Below are 13,831 nucleotides of genomic sequence, written 5' to 3'. Positions count from 1 at the left end.
AAATTTTACGTTTACACAATTTTTTAATGACTCATTGTTGTAGTGGAATGAACAATGAGTACAACGATATATGACACGACATTATGGAGCTTCGGGAGAATTTCGTGCAAGTGGTTAAAGTTCAGCGTTCTACCTTTTTCGCGCCGATAGTAGTGTGTAGAGCCATTGGCTGCTGATCGAGGAGTCCCTAGTTCAAATCCAGGGCAAGGCCGTTTATCAGGCCCGGGGGAAGAGGTACCACCGACCGCCACTCCGCCTATAGTTGGAGTAAGCTATAACTCAAATATATTTTTTCAATTTTAATGATGAAGTACTTTCAGATATTCGTATTTTTATTTTTATTGATATTTTTGACATTACTACATAACGCAAAGTAATATTTTCATTCGCACATGTGTTTATGTTTTGAATCGTTTCAACGGACATTGCGCACCGTTCCATGCCGTCCATCAGCTGTGTTGTCGTTGTCGTCATACTCGTTGTGGGCCGTGTTCTTTTTTGCTTTTAACGCAGAAAAGGTTTGTTAATCGACCATTTTCTGGAAGTGTAGTGACATTTAACGCCTCAAAATGTGCGATAAATGTGCAGTTAGGGATTGTCAATCGAAAGATTGCAAGTTCTTTCGATTTCCGCGAACTGTTTCCAGGTGAGTGTTTTCTTCATTCAGATTAAAAATTTATATATAATTATTCGATATAAACTGTTAAGTTTTCAAGCCATATTAGCTTATAATGTAATTCTTTCTTCAAGGAATTTTGATGTGCATTCGATAATTATTCCAATGTGTCTATTAAGTTGATGGGGTTGTTGGAAATGCTGGTGGTGAACGTTGTTGATGCAACGTTTTCAAGATACCCTTGTTATTTTTAACAAATTGTCATTCATATGTGTCCGACATTCGTTCTGCAAAATTGGTGAAATGTTTCAGAGTGTAACTTGTTAACATGATCATTGCATCAGCAATTTCCAAGTACCTTTTTAATTGCATGTAGCAACCAAACACAATTATTTTCTCTACAAAAGGAGGAGAGGCATAGTGATAACTTGTTAAGCCATCGGTGGAGATGCATGGAAGTATTTCCATTACTATATGCTGTACTATAAGAACTCGTTCATGTGATTTATGGACCTCCTGTTTTGTATTAAGATTTGATTCGGTGGGTCATGATTGTTGACCTATTATTTGCAATGGAGGTATTGATATCTCAGGGCCTGTGTTTCCGGTCCCAAGCCCGGAGAAAGGAGGGTTTCTGTTGTTATTGAATTAGTGTCCATTTATAAAGTGATTCTTATTTTCCATCAGTCATTCTTCGTATAGTAAATTTTTGGAGTGTAAATTGAGTTTTAGCTTAGAAATAACTGATCAGATGTGAAATAATCCTTTGATATAGGATTAGAGTGTTTTCCACTGAAAATTTAACAAATGAGTAGTTGCTGTTTGACAAATGTAGTTGCAGTTAATTGGTTCTTATGATACAATAGGATGGTATGAATGAAATATATAAATTTCAATTCATACCATCATTTATGAAGATATGATGGTATGAATTGAAATTATATTGCTCATAAATGACTACTCAACAGCTGGACATTTAAATATTCTCATTATTGCCTTCAATCATTTTCATGTTCAGCAAGCTCTTTGATGCATTCTGGCTACCTCTAGATGGCATGACAGAGATATGAGGATGATCATTCTGTTGCTGTTGAAACAAAGGTTGCTTATTACAAAGGGACTGAACCATATATGTACATTAACTTTTAGATCTGAAACAATTGTCATCATTGCCACCAATTAAAATATATCCATTGTATTACTTGCAGCTAGCCGGTTGATGTATTCCAGTTACCTCTGATGGCATGCCGTATATATGGTCTAGGAATCTACTGTTTTGCTAAAGGTAAGTAATTCAAGAGGAAATGTAATAATTTTCTAAATCCCTCCATTCCTTCCACACTTTTCTGATCGAATGTTGAGGCTCACATTTTAAAAAGTATGTATCGATTAGTTAAAGAATTCATTGATGGATTTTTAGTATCAAGTCTTGGAAGTATATTGACCAAGGCCTGAAATGAAGTCACCATGTATTTTTGTATGTATATTCCACTTCATACAAAATTTTGTCCAGAATGATTATCAACTATTATATGAATGTGGATTCTCAAACTCTTTGTCATTCTCTTGTAACATTGCATGCAATTTTCATAAATTTTTGACAAGTTTGATGCTTTAAACCAAACGTATTGATGACTTCAGCTATTCTATGAATTCAAGTATTCTGCCATTACTTGTTACTTCATGAATACAGTAACATTTTCATTGTTGTAAGCAGCTGAGAAATCAATTCACAACTACATTTGGTCCTCTGTTATTTTTAATTCTGACACTCTGCCTTCAGATCTTCTGATCAAACTGTTTCATATGTTTAAATTTTTGATTCAGTTTAGTATGACAATTTCATGAAGTCAGAAGTATTTCATAAGGATATTTCCTCAAAGAGAGTGCCTAAATTTTGATGAATCATTCTATCATTCAGTGCTTCCTGTTTCATTTTCATTAAGTGGACACCAAATGAGTAATGCCTTTACGCTAACGCCTTTTAGGTTATGATATACTAATGACTAATATCCCTGAAAAAAATAAACTCCACCATGGTGGGTAAAGGAAGGGTAGTAGCCTTCATGGTGGGTAGTTACCCTTACACAACCCATGCCCTACCCACCATTAAGGGTAAGGGAAGGATAGAAAAATCCTTCATCTACCCTTCCTTGGAACTCCTTCCCTTACCATCTGTGTACCCTTCCTTTACCAACCATTAAGGTTAAAGGAAGGGTAGAAAAATCCTTCGTTTACCCTTCCTTGGGACTTAGCATTTATAACTGAGGAAAACATATCCTGAAAGTATCTCCTCAGCTACTTTCACCTGCTAAAGAGTATTAAGTTCTGTACAAGAACGTAAGCAGTCTTTGAAAGCAAAGATAGACGGGCTACACAACTAATCTTTAAAATTCCCTTGAGGAAAACAATAATATACATATTCAGTGGCTTAGCCATGGCTGCAGCCCCTATGAAAAAATTGTATAAACCTGTTTCAAAATTTTATACATTCTTATACATTATCATGGCAATGTATAAGAATGTATAAAAATTTGAAACAGGTTTATACAATTTTTTCATAGGGGAGGGGTGGGTTCCCGGGGGGTTTGGACCCTCCACCCCCCAAAATATAAAAACAATCATTTTCCTTCATAAAAGAAAACAAAATATTGAAAAATGATGAATTTAAAAAAATACTTCTTTAACTATTGAAGTTTTTTCGATTATGAAATAATCGATTATAAATAACTGAATTAGTTGAAAACCCATTACTTAGTATCCTGTTTTCAAAACTTTCCCTACCTGGTTTTGGACCCCCCCCAAACAAAATTCCTGGCTACGCCACTGTACACAATAGTTTCTATAATTGTGTGAAAAAAGCTCATTTAGAAGTTCTTTCATTCGCATTTCTCGGATGTAACATATTTGTGTGGCTGACAATGGGACATCGCAAGAGTAATGTTCGGTACTTGAATGCCGATCTTATTTTCTGAAACGAAATAGGTAGAAAAAAGACACAGCTTTCTTCCACATAGGCCTGGGTGCGAATCTCATCTTAAGATTTTGTAGTATAAGTTCCGTTGAGAAGTGACATCTGACAAGTACCTCAATAGCTGAGGTTGTAAAAGCCGTAGTTCATTATCCTCCAATATGTAGGTTCTGGGTTCAAAACCATGTGAAGGCTAATTTTTTTCTGTCTTATAACTTTAGAAATCATCCCCATTCGTTTAATTTAGTTTTTATATTAGTCCTACCCTTCCTGTACCCTTTATTGAGGCTGGCCCAATTCTTCCCGTACACTCCAGGAAGGAGAGGGCCTACCCACCAATGTTTTAAATACCCTTCGTCTACACTTGCTTAAGGGTATAGGAAGGGTACACCTATCCTTCCTTTACCCTGGCTGGCCCAACCCTTCCTCTACCCTTCCTGTACACTCCAGGAAGGAGAGGGCCTACCCACCAATCTTCTAAAATACCCTTCGTCTGCCCTTGCTGAGGGGTATAGGAAGGGTACTCCTATCCTTCCCTTACCCTCATTGGAGGGTACACCTCACCACAATGGAGGAGTTTATTTTTATCAGGGATCTGTTAAGCATATGGTGACATAATTTTTGAATGACAGCGATTGAATTTCTCATACTAAGAGTCAGTCACATTCGGCCTAGTCTTTAAGGTGACAGATGAGTTATCTGCAGCTCCTTTGTATTAACTCCTGAGTGTGTGTTAGCAAACGTTCATATTTACTGTATCTCCTGATTTTTTTTTAATTTTTACCAAATCACCTGCTTTTTACATTTTTACCACAAATGTATTAGGCGAACAACCTATAAATTTCGTGACAACCTTAAATTGATTTTTCTGTATTCCTACGGAATCATTCCAAAAAGGTGGGAGTAGGGCTCCCAAGACATCATGTTAGGTCCTAATGATGAAGTGAGGCCCAATTAAATTGTTCCAATTGTTCCTAAACCAAAAACATGATAGTGTAAAGGCATTGCTTGGTGACCAATGTGTTATTTTAGAAAAAGTTTGGTTCTCCCTTCTCCTAGGATTTTAATATTACTTTTACCTTATAGAGCATGGTGGTGATTGCCATGTCTCATTCGTGTCCTTTATTTCTTTCAGGTTATTTGGTTGAATTAGCAATCAGGGATCATCATTGTGGAAAAAGTGAAGAACAGCTATAATTTCTGGCAAGAGTAAAGAGGAAAATTGATATTTTACATATTTTTGTACTTTTTTCATTATTTATCATGAATTGTGATACTATGTAGCTGCACATTATTGAGTTAATTAAATTTTTGTGTTGACAATATTGTATTATTTGAATTTTTTAAATCAGCGCATGCTATTTTCAACTTTGCCAATAATTGCCTTTAGAGTTATTCCATTGCTTTAGCAGTATTTTTATCGATAATATGATTTATCATCATCTTTTGTTATGATTGATGAATTAATGCTCATTAAATTAAAGTTCTTAGTAAAGTGAATAGTAATTCTCAACAAACACCGAAGATACTTCATGGAAAGTAATCTTTAGCTGCTTAATAATGATGAAGTGGTTTTGCTATGGATATTTTGGCCTATAAGGATTCAAATTGCCTCCAGTTTATTTAATTGTTGGTAATTTGAATTGTTATAGGCTGAAATATCCATGCAAAAAAATTAAATCGAAAACTTAAACAGAATTGGGAAGAAGCCCGGTTTGAATTTCCCGGTGACAACTAACGCCATCTATTCTTGGAGTAGGTACTAGATCGGCCAGGCCATAAATATATTACACAGTTGGCACCTCTTGTCCAGGGTAAAGTCTGGACGCCTCAAATGAAAATCCTCTCGGGTGCAAGGTGGCCCAGGGAATGGAAATGGCCTTCGAACCCTGAATGTGTGATTTAACACGCCTGTGACTTAGTCTGCAGAGAGCTCTACCTTCACCAATCCAACGAAGCTTCGGATTGAATCACTTATTGAGGGAATATAAATTTGTAGTAAATGAATAATATTACCATATGTATGGGATGTAAAAATATTTTCATTTGGAGTTGAAGAACAAAAATTCGCTGAAATTGCGTGGTATATATCTTTTGGGTACAATAAGTTCTAAACGTTTTATAATATACGAAAAAAATTTAGCCCACCGCCAGCAACTTATGCAGGTGCTTAATGTTTGTTATGAAAAACTATAGCGTCATTTCGTTTAATGAACAGGGATACTAATATTCATGATTCATGCTAGATGGTTAATTAATTTATTGCAATGTAGCTAATAGAGGTGATTATTTAACTTTTATAAATCGATGCCTCATTGCGAAAAAAGTCTCTCCAATCATTGATATGCCTCTTGGCGGTCTCTCCCTGCTTGAGCGATAGAGGAGTAAAAACATGTCAATGATCTCATATATATCAGAGAAATTCGTTTTGGTTAGGATATCCTTTCACCCATATTAAAGCCTCAATATCTCCAGTACCTTTGCTCTTCAAATAAGATTTTTTGGAAATTGTTCCTTAACTCAGAACTGTTTTCACACTTCATCAAATGAAGTTGGCAGATGGAAGGTTAGTTACAACGAAAAACTTCTTCCTTATTCAGACATTTTCTCATCGGTTTTAAGCAGGAGTCAACGCAAAAATGTCCGCCTACTTTTCATGAGTTGATGACGTCATGACATTTCTTGTTCCCTTAATCACGTTGGGAGAACAATTCATTGAGGGGAAGAATTGCTAACAAGCTATGAAACAACGCGAGACCGAGGAGTAACTGAGATACAGTGAGCCTCTCCGTAGGTGCGCGTGACGTCATCGACTTATATTTAAAAGGGTCGTTGATTTCATGCCGCGAATACTTCGAGAAGTAGGCGATGGATCGATTAACGGAAAATATGGGTTTCTTTATTATTTAAATAATACAACAATGTCTTATTTAAGCAAGGGGTCCTGACTGACTGACTGATAAATTTAATCATCAATGCACGGATTAAACAACTTAAGGCACAAGACTGACTTTTTCAGGATATATTCCTTGTTTCACGTATAGGCACTCTAAAAATGAACTCTAAAGTTTTTTTTGAGTTGTTTCTACCCGATTAATGCTAACTTTTTGACTCCCATGAATTTAGCATTGAAGAAGCTGCAGCCTTTTTTTCTTTTTATAGTTTAAACTACTTGCACTCGAAATAACAGGGGAAATTTCATATAATTTCGCGGGAAGAGGAATGTATTTTACTCTTTTGTTCCATATTTCTACGCCTGATTCTCTTGATTTTGGTTTGTTATATCTAAATTTATATATTTTTCCTTCATTTTAACAGTAGAAATCAACCGTAGCAACTTGGGGTGAACATCCATTCAAAGCATGTAAAAAATCGATTTGATACATTTGAACGATTTTTCCTGCAGTATTTCAATTTCAGGTGGAATGATTAACTCTACAGATAGTAAAAAAAATGGTTCGGCGGCTCATTGTGGGTTTTGAAGAGTGATCTAAAGGATATCATTATTTCTAAGAGTCGTGATTATTCTCCTTTTTAATGGTATGCATCTACGCTTTCCACCGAGGTTTCCTTTAAGAAGGGCTGACACTTCGCTACCCTTTCTTCTTGGCTACCGCCTCCTCTTATTCACCTACCTGTGCCCGCAGAATCGCGTGTCTTTGAAGTTCCCCATCCCCACAGAGCCAATCCAAGGGGCTTTCGGAGGATTTCTCGCGTGGTGGCGTTTTAATCTCGTCGAGAGGTTCGATGACGACGTCTTTGGGGTCAGGAGGATCACGGTTGGTGGCGCGCTCTGCGGCAACAGCCTCGATTATATGTGCTCGCCTCTTACCCTCGCTTGATCTTGCTACCGAATCGGAAACAAACTTCTCTAACAAAGTCCTTTGAATTGTTCGGATTTTGCCAAAATCGATGTCTGTTTTATCGTTTTCCTTCTGTGATTCTAATGGTTCACGCAAGACTATACCAAGGAGGCCCCATTCCATCCAATAGACGCTGAATTTTTGTTTCCACGTTGGGCGTACTTCTTTTTCTTTTAATTCCCGCAGTGCGTTGATGAGTGCATAGTTCCCCATTCGTCATCATCATTTTCTTATGAGCGTTTGCACTCACTAGGGATAGCATTGAATATTGATTCATTGGATGGATTGTAGCATAACGCGCATTGATTTAGGATTTCAGCCTGATTATGGCTTATTTCCCCTCATAGGTTATAGAATTATGAACATTAATTTAGGATTTCAGCAGGTATAGCTAGTGAAACGAAACAAAAATATTTCGTTACGACCCGGAGGGAAACGAAAATACGAGGTATAGGTTTATTTTCGTTCCAACATTAAATTAAAATCACCAAGGAGTTAGTTTTCACCCGGGACGAAACATTTCTACCAGGAAGGAAACTAAATTAACCGAAACCCCGCTGCTCATAGTTAAGTTTCGCTCCCAAAAGTTGAGTGGAGGGGGATAAGACAGTTTCGATCCATTTCATGACAGAATATGGAGAGGTTAAAATATTGAGCTTAAAAATCGAATGGCCAGTTTGCCTACGCCGTACGTTTGTGGTAAAAATATGAGTGCCTCATGCATCTAATGGTGGTAGGCCGAACCTCTAATTCATTCAACCATACTTCGTACTCGGTGTGTTGGTCAAAACTTAACTATTCGAAGGTGAAGCAAAAGGTGGTTATGAGTGCCTCATGCATCTAATGGCGGTAGGCTGAACCTCTATTTCATTCAACCTTACTTTGTACTCGGTGTGTGGGTCAAGACTAAACTATTCGAAGAAGAAGCACGTGGTCCCTCCGGTGCGAAACATTGTCTGTGTTTCGTTTCGCCCCAGAGTTTTAGTATAGTTTCGATCCGAAATAGTTTTGACTCCGATTTAGTGTCGACCCTGAGTTCAGCTCCCCGGGTTTAAATCCATTTCGTTTTGTTTCTAAAATTCGCTCCTAGGAACGACACTGTTAAAATGTGGATTCAATTTCATGGGGAATTTTACCATTATTGTGGACTGGCAAGATTGCGCGGCTGGGCCGGTATGTTGTATCACGCATAACTTTCTCCACAAAGCGCAAAGATTGGAATATATTTTCGTTATTGTTATCTTGGTTTGCCACATCTGATACAAGTCCACCAGGAACTCCACTTCAGTACATCTCTTATCGTGTTTGCCAGTCTCGTTGAGAATTCAACATTTTCATTTCGGGACAATATTCGGAGGAAAATTTGTTGTTGAAGCGTATCTCCTGAATTTAATTTTGTAATTCGGATTGGATCCGAGAGAAGAGAATTGTCAAAATTTCTCCTCTCATGCATTCGTAATTCCGTGGAAATAGATATAATCTCGCTTCGACTCAAAAATGAGTTCCTAAAGAAAATAACGAATGAATTATTTGTGTGGAAAATATATTTTCCCTTGGAATTTCGTAGTTTTGGAAAGCTGGAGCCAACTTTGTAGACGTGACAATATCATAACCTTGGCTAGGAAAACATTTTCCCATGAAGGAATTCTGTCGTATTTTATGATTCTTAAGGGTTATCTATTAATAGCGTATCTCAGCAGTACTCCTGATTGATATTTTACTTGAGAAACAGTCTTTAATAGTATCTCTAATGTTGTTCCAATGCTATATGTTGCCTCTAAGCCGAATCACCTATTAAGATGCCTATTAGGTTCTCAAACGTAAAGAGAAAATTTTTTTCATGGCTCGTGGTGAGATACTTAACTGAAATTGCAGGGCTATACACACAACGTATGCACAGATATAATCGTTTGGATTGACTAATTGTAAGATGTAAATAATGTACCGAAACCTTGTTGATGCACTGTATGATACGTTTATGGCGATCATTACTTCTGAGACAGCATTTCCTTAATAATAATGGTCCGTAGAGGTCTACGTGTTGCAAAACCATGGAGCCAGTGAGGAACACCTTAGACAAGTGGAGTAAAATATTTATTTTCACTTAGATAATCCGATGAAATTTATGTTTTATGTGAAAGTGAAAGTTTTTTTTTTCAATTTTAAAATTCATTTTTTGAGTAAAACATTCCGCCGTAAGGAAAGCTCATTGTGTAAAAATTAAAAAAGTTTTCGCATTTCAACTTTCATTTTTTTTCAGGGGTGAAGCCCGAAATGGAATTTTCGCCAGGTGACGGCGTACCCCTGTGAGTTTCACTCTCTTCTTAACGACCTCCGCCGAAGTGGTTGCAGGACGCGATGGTTCCTTCTTCTAGGGAAAGGGTTCCGTCCCTTACAATGGCAGGTTTTGCCAAGTGTTTCTTGCCAAGGGAAGATAGCGAGGGGTACATAGAAAATCATTCCTAGATAACGGTTCGCGTTTTGGAAATAGACATTTGATTCTTCCAGAATATTTGGTGGTATGGAAGAAAGAGCTTCGTTAAAATAAAAATTATGTTGTGCTTTTGTCTCACATTTTCTTTGACAATGAAGTAGCGTAAGAGGATATATCCTGGAAGGGTAAAATTTATATCCACCGTATTCTTGCTTTAGTTTCGTGCCTTATATAAGCCCATGAGTTGCTCATTTAATTTATTTTTAGGTATTCAATCTGATTGCTGGTAGTGGCCATTATATTTTAGAATTTTCTTTCTTCTGGAAATTGTATTTCACCATCGCGTTTCCGATGCATGGTAGCATATTCCGAGACAAGTATGATGGATACCTTGGATTAAAATAGCGTTTCTTTACATAAAGAATACGAACTCCTTATATATTTTCTTATGTATTGTCAACCTTTCCTCTTCTCTACTCAAATCTAATACCATGCGTTAATTTGGCTTTTTAATTTCAGGTCTTGTTTAATATGCCCCATACATTTGTATCTTGGTTTTTCTCGGAAGTATTTTCATCGTACCGGGTACTCTGCCTCTAGATAATTTGTTTCAGCCATAAGTGTGACCTGTACAATATACATCTAGTCATGTCTTCTTGAGCCACATGATTTTATATTTTCTGTGCCTGGTACAGTTTCTATTTTTTCACTATGATGTTTTACGACAAATATTTTTGACCATTCATTTGTAGCAAGGAAAATGGAATTTTAATTTTTCCAAGTGATTCATCCCAATTTATCAAAATAACTGCAGTAAGTTCAATCAATACCAAATTTTGGCCTTAGATAGTCGTTGCAAACATCCTTTCTGTCAAAGTCTGCGGACGTTGGCTTGCCATCTCAGATCAAACTGCTATTCCACTGGCATCCTCAAAAGAGTATCTCGTCGTATATATTATCATAAACGGAATGTTTTTTACAAATCGTCTTCGACTGCCTCTTTTGTTCTACATAGCCCAGTTATGATCGCAAGCTTCCGGCGATTTCGCGCGAATCATAAAATATTATTGAATTATGGAATCTTAAGCGAATCTTCGAAATTAGATTGTTAATTTGGAAAATAGATCTTTGCATATAATGTAGTGAAAAGGTTACTGATGAAACGTAAGAGAAGGCTAATATAAAGGAATTGCTGAGTCGCTTTGTATTGCAATCTTCCGTGGATGAAAGGCTAGGAGGATGGGAAAAGATTACTTGCGTATGGCTTGCGGGTGTGGGATAAAATTGAAAGGGTGAGAAGAGCCGATAAGAAGATGAGCGGGGAGGCACAAGAAATAGTCTATGATGATAGAATATTTCGAGAGGGACCGGGATATGATAGAGTGTTTCGCTGGAGGAGATAATGAGAGGGTAGAGGGGTACTGGAAATTAGTCATAGGAAAGAGGGATGACGTATTGGTTTCAGTATTTCACTAGGAATGAAGTGAGGGAAGACTGATGGGGCTTACAACAGGGGGATTCACTCTCATGTCCGAGATTTTAGCAGTTTACTTTGTTGGCCGTATTTAATCAGACAGAAGGTTGCGGAGTACTTTAGCGAAACGTCGGAAATGGAACCAGTCACCCGGTAGAATACCGGATAAGCCTTCCGTTGCTTATGGAAATTTTAGAATCGGCATAGAAGTAGAGTTGGCCTGTGGTGCGAACAGATTATATCTTTTGGGTGGGAGAGGGCTAGATTAATTAAGTTTGCTAAGTAATTACGAGGGAACTACATTACATTTTAAGAATGTAATAAATACATAATTAAATTAAATTTGAAATTTAAAAATGAATTATGATAGCGATAGCTGATTGATAAGAATTGTCACGATTGCTCTGGTGTTCTGGCGATTGACAGCCTATACGGTCAAAATTTCCTCATTGCGGGAGGGGTGGGTGGAATGATATGACCTGACTCCTCATGTTATACCCCAGGAATAGATTTCTGGCATGGATGCAGAGTGAATGTGGGATATCGAATTGGAAGGCAGTAGTTGCAGGTACCCGTTAAAAAAATCACTTAATTTAAATATTACCTCTTACATGGCAACAAGTGTCGCTGTAAACTTTCACTGGTTCGTCCAGTTATGTAAAACAAAAGCACAAAGTGGAATTTACTATGCCGCTAATTTATTTTCATAATCATCATTAGTCATCAATCCTAGGATTGGTTTTTTGTAGCTCTTGAATTCTCCTTTCTTCTAATATTTTCATATTGACTTACATCTTCACCTTTTGTTCTTGATCTCGTGTTCTGCGTAGATTATTAGAGGCTTTCCTTAGGAGTTCTTCCCTTCATCTTATCCTTCAAAAGTTATCGTCATCATACCATCATGCCTTATGACATGGTCCATTTGGTTGCCTTTGGTTGCATTTGGTAGCACGATCAAAAACTTCCTTAATATTTTACTGTTGAATTTTATTTTGTGCCGTACTATTTAGTCAGTAATGGATTCATTTTCTTACCATAGGCATTGTGAGTACTCACATTTGTTTTGGAGCTGCCCTCAAGATGTTACATTCTTCAAAGCAATGGTAATGATACACGCTATTCTTAAAAAACTATGCTTAATGAGGGCCAAATTTGATTTAAAAATTAATGTGCAACATTTTTTTTCTAACTGTCTCTTTTTCGTAAATCCGATCATGCAGATCGTCCCTTCTATTAGCGCCCATTTTAATAATAGTAATAGAAGGGACGGAATTATACTGCAGTCTTCAGCGAAGTCTAGTAACGTCCATCTTCCGGATGTATGTCGCGTCGGTTGACTTTCCTTTACCACAGTTCCGTCCCCTGTCTTGGAGACGTCCTCAGGTCGAGTCGAATGGAAACGAAATTGTTGTCAAGAAAAGTCAATCGACGGGACGTACTCCCGGAAGATGGACGCTTATACTAGACGTCGCTGAAGACTGAAGTATAATTTCGTCCTTCAATTGTTTAACCCTTTCTAACCCAGAGCTGCTTCTGGGAGTAATGAAATTTCAAGAATTCTCATTTCTTGAATGTAAACAAATTTCCACTCGATCATAATTATTGTGGCAATTACATATTTCGCCATTAAAATTTACTGCACAAAAGAACACGTAGTTTAAACATTTCCTGTATAGAGCTGAAAATGTAAATATTTTTTATGTTGCTTTAGAGCAACATTGGGTTGTAATGAGTTAAACGTTTTCTGTTTGTACAAATGAAAATCTTAAAGTTGATACTCATTCTCATACCTACATACACTCATTCTTTTCACTCCACATTCCAGCCCGCACTACCCGCAATACGGAAACTCTGGACCAGCCCAAATTCCGACGGTCAATTTCCAATAGATCCCTTTTCTACCCTTTACCTTCACTTTTCAATTCCCTCTCAAATACTTTTTCTTCTCTTGACTTCTTTGCCTCCCGCACCAGTTTAGCCAATTGCAAAGGCTTTCATTCTGATACCCACCTTTTTTATGTGTTAAACATCATCGTTATTAAAGAGATTATTTTTATACTTGTTTTTATCATATTCAGTGGCGCAGCGAGGAGGGGGGATTTTTGGGGGAAACCCCCCCCCCAAGAGCTCAGAGAAATTTTAAGTTAAATCCATTTTACTTAATTGGATTGATGCTTCAAATAGAATTGGGTAAGGATCAATAAAATATCCCTCAGAAAGCCGTAAAACTCGCCATTTTCAACCATTTACCTTAAAATTCCGAAGCAATTTATTACTCTCGCACCTACCGCTTATCCTGGTGGGTATTCCATACCCCCACACCCCCCCCCCCCCCAGCCTTGATTCCTAGCTGCGCCCCTGATCATATTTGCATAATTATTTTCTTATTTATATAACTCAATGTGTATATAAACCTTTGTGCTGTTTTTTGTGTTAAATAAATAAGTAAAATACATGAGTGGAGGGGGATGAC

At 37.2% G+C, this 13,831-nt stretch overlaps 1 long non-coding RNA gene across 3 annotated transcripts; it reads left to right on the top strand.

Moving 5' to 3' along the window:
• The first annotated feature begins 227 nt into the window (after window positions 1-227).
• On the top strand, window positions 228-4,753 carry LOC124164276. Of its 3 annotated transcripts, XR_006866006.1 has the most exons (5): window positions 228-267; window positions 454-646; window positions 1,635-1,717; window positions 1,825-1,901; window positions 4,723-4,753. It is a non-coding gene; the product is annotated as an uncharacterized LOC124164276 (long non-coding RNA). The 3 variants fall into 3 exon arrangements; XR_006866005.1 differs by lacking the exon at window positions 228-267 and having other exon boundaries at window positions 340-646; XR_006866007.1 differs by lacking the exons at window positions 228-267; window positions 454-646 and adding an exon at window positions 1,380-1,486.
• Window positions 4,754-13,831: the final 9,078 nt, after the last annotated feature.

Source organism: Ischnura elegans, chromosome 8 (genome assembly GCF_921293095.1).
Source record: "Ischnura elegans chromosome 8, ioIscEleg1.1, whole genome shotgun sequence".
In the NCBI taxonomy this organism is placed as follows: Eukaryota; Metazoa; Arthropoda; class Insecta; order Odonata; family Coenagrionidae; genus Ischnura; species Ischnura elegans.
Note: the sequence above shows the minus strand (reverse complement) of the source record. Positions and strands in the feature narration are given on the sequence as shown.